Source organism: Brachyistius frenatus, unplaced genomic scaffold (genome assembly GCF_029030835.1).
Source record: "Brachyistius frenatus isolate BFR_SWC_R1_liver_20210118 unplaced genomic scaffold, ASM2903083v1 Contig_638, whole genome shotgun sequence".
In the NCBI taxonomy this organism is placed as follows: Eukaryota; Metazoa; Chordata; class Actinopteri; family Embiotocidae; genus Brachyistius; species Brachyistius frenatus.
The window spans coordinates 4,132-7,571 of record NW_027211237.1 but is presented as its reverse complement, the minus strand read 5'-3'; positions in this window follow the sequence as shown (position 1 = coordinate 7,571).

The window sequence follows — 3,440 nt, the reverse complement described above, 5'->3', positions numbered from 1 at the left end:
CTTCACTTCCGGATGTTTGCAGGAGAACGCTGCACCGTATGCGCGTGTGTAGAGTTGCAGGTGTGCCGTTTTACCTGCAGCCGCCGACGTCACCAGTCGCTAAAACGGGACAGACTCCTGTTGCGTTCACGCTCCTCAGGTAGGGTAGTTAATGTGAGCTTTTCCTCATGTTAAATAAATGCAGTATTTATTTTGGAAACTACTGTTTTTAGAATCATCTTAGAAGTAGAAGAAATAACTTATTTTCATTTCGTTCTGCAAGAAATAAGGCTGGTATACAGGAAACTTTTATTTTGATGGAGCACCTATCATGAAGCCTTCGTTTACTGGGTTGTTCGAGGAACCAACTCATTCATGACTGAAGAACAACACCAGTGACTGTTGTGTTTATTACTGTCAAATGTGTGAATAAACAGAGCGAAAATTCATTCTAATTTCAGGATGTGGACAGTTTGTGTTACTTCAGAATCTGAGCTTCATCTCACAGGAAGATCATCATACAATAAAATAAAATTAAATATAACAACATGACATGACATGACAGAAAATAAAATAAAATAAAATAAAAAGTTAAATAAAATGAAGAGCCAGGACTACTCTTTCACTGTGTTTATGTCAGTCTCTCTGCTCTTCCCTCACTCTAACCAGCCAAGACAGATGCTCTCCACCTCTGGTTCTTGTTCTGTTAACAGATGTTCTCCACTATGTTGAACTGTTGGGTTCCTCTGTGTTGAACTGTAGAGTTCCTCTGGTTGAACTGTAGGGTTCCTCTGGTTGAAATGTTGGGTTCCTCTGGTTTAACTGTTGGGTTCCTCTGGTTTAACTGTTGGGTTCCTCTGGTTGAACTGTTGGGTTCCTCTGGTTTAACTGTTGGGTTCCTCTGGTTGAGCTGTTGGGTTCCTCTGGTTGAGCTGTTGGGTTCCTCTGGTTGAACTGTTGGGTTCCTCTGTGTTGAACTGTTGGGTTCCTCTGGTTGAACTGTTGGGTTCCTCTGTGTTGATTTTAAAAGTCTGTTACAGGTTGTGTCTCTCACACTCTTCTCTCTATACTGATACACTACAGCTGAGACGTGGACCTTTCATATAGTGTCTTTTGTTTATTTCTGAAGAACTGTCTGAAGAACAAACACGTTCCTCACAGCTCTACAGTCTCCACAGGTGAACCTCCATGAGATGGTTTGAACAGTAAAACAGACCATTAGTTTCCAGAGATAAAAGTTTGTGGCCTCGGGAACATGTAATGTTACTGAGAAAGACAGACGTTCCGTGTTCAGTCTGTATGTAGTGAAAACATTGTGTTAATAAGTGTGTTCAGTCTGTATGTAGTGAAAACATTGTGTTAATAAGCGTGTTCAGTCTGTATGTAGTGAAAACATTGTGTTAATAAGTGTGTTCAGTCTGTATGTAGTGAAAACATTGTGTTAATAAGCGTGTTCAGTCTGTATGTAGTGAAAACATTGTGTTAATAAGCGTGTTCAGTATGTATGTAGTGAAAACATTGTGTTAATAAGCGTGTTCAGTCTGTATGTAGTGAAAACATTGTGTTAATAAGCGTGTTCAGTCTGTATGTAGTGAAAACATTGTGTTAATAAGTGTGTTCAGTCTGTATGTAGTGAAAACATTGTGTTAATAAGCGTGTTCAGTCTGTATGTAGTGAAAACACTGTGTTAATAAGCGTGTTCAGTCTGTATGTAGTGAAAACATTGTGTTAATAAGCGTGTTCAGTCTGTATGTAGTGAAAACATTGTTAATAAGTGTGTTCAGTCTGTATGTAGTGAAAACACTGTTAATAAGCGTGTTCAGTCTGTATGTAGGGAAAACATTGTGTTAATAAGCGTGTTCAGTCTGTATATAGTGAAAACATTGTTAATAAGCGTGTTCAGTCTGTATGTAGTGAAAACATTGTTAATAAGCGTGTTCAGTATGTATGTAGTGAAAACATTGTTAATAAGCGTGTTCAGTATGTATGTAGTTAAAACATTGTGTTAATAAGCGTGTTCAGTCTGTATGCAGTGAAAACATTGTTAATTAGCGTGTTCAGTCTGTATGTAGTGAAAACATTGTGTTAATTAGCGTGTTCAGTCTGTATGCAGTGAAAACATTGTGTTAATTAGCGTGTTCAGTCTGTATGCAGTGAAAACATTGTTAATTAGTGTGTTCAGTCTGTATGTAGTGAAAACATTGTTAATTAGTGTGTTCAGTCTGTATGCAGTGAAAACATTGTTAATTAGCGTGTTCAGTCTGTATGCAGTGAAAACATTGTTAATTAGTGTGTTCAGTCTGTATGTAGTGAAAACATTGTTAATTAGTGTGTTCAGTCTGTATGTAGTGAAAACATTGTTAATTAGCGTGTTCAGTCTGTATGTAGTGAAAACATTGTTAATTAGTGTGTTCAGTCTGTATGCAGTGAAAACATTGTTAATTAGTGTGTTCAGTCTGTATGTAGTGAAAACATTGTTAATTAGTGTGTTCAGTCTGTATGCAGTGAAAACATTGTGTTAATTAGCGTGTTCAGTCTGTATGTAGTGAAAACATTGTTAATTAGCGTGTTCAGTCTGTATGCAGTGAAAACATTGTTAATTAGTGTGTTCAGTCTGTATGTAGTGAAAACAGTGTTAATTAAGTCTGTATGTGTTAATTAGCGTGTTCAGTCTGTATGTAGTGAAAACATTGTTAATTAGCGTGTTCAGTCTGTATGTAGTGAAAACATTGTTAATTAGTGTGTTCAGTCTGTATGTAGTGAAAACATTGTGTTAATTAGCGTGTTCAGTCTGTATGCAGTGAAAACATTGTTAATTAGTGTGTTCAGTCTGTATGAAAACATTGTTAATTAGCGTGTTCAGTGAAAACATTGTTAATTAGTGTGTTCAGTCTGTATGCAGTGAAAACATTGTTAATTAGTGTGTTCAGTCTGTATGTAGTGAAAACATTGTTAATTAGTGTGTTCAGTCTGTATGCAGTGAAAACATTGTTAATTAGTAGTCTGTATGTAGTGAAAACATTGTTTAATTAGTGTGTTCAGTCTGTATGCAGTGAAAACATTGAAAACATTGTTAATTAGTGTGTTCAGTCTGTATGCAGTGAAAACATTGTTAATTAGTGTGTTCAGTCTGTATGCAGTGAAAACATTGTTAATTAGTGTGTTCAGTCTGTATGTAGTGAAAACATTGTGTTAATTAGCATGTTCAGTCTGTATGCAGTGAAAACATTGTGTTAATTAGTGTTAAGTCTGTATGTAGTGAAAACATTGTGTTAATTAGCGTGTTCAGTCTGTATGTAGTGAAAACATTGTGTTAATTAGTGTGTTCAGTCTGTATGTAGTGAAAACATTGTGTTAATTAGCGTGTTCAGTCTGTATGTAGTGAAAACATTGTTAATTAGCGTGTTCAGTCTGTATGTAGTGAAAACATTGTTAATTAGTGTGTTCAGTCTGTATGCAGT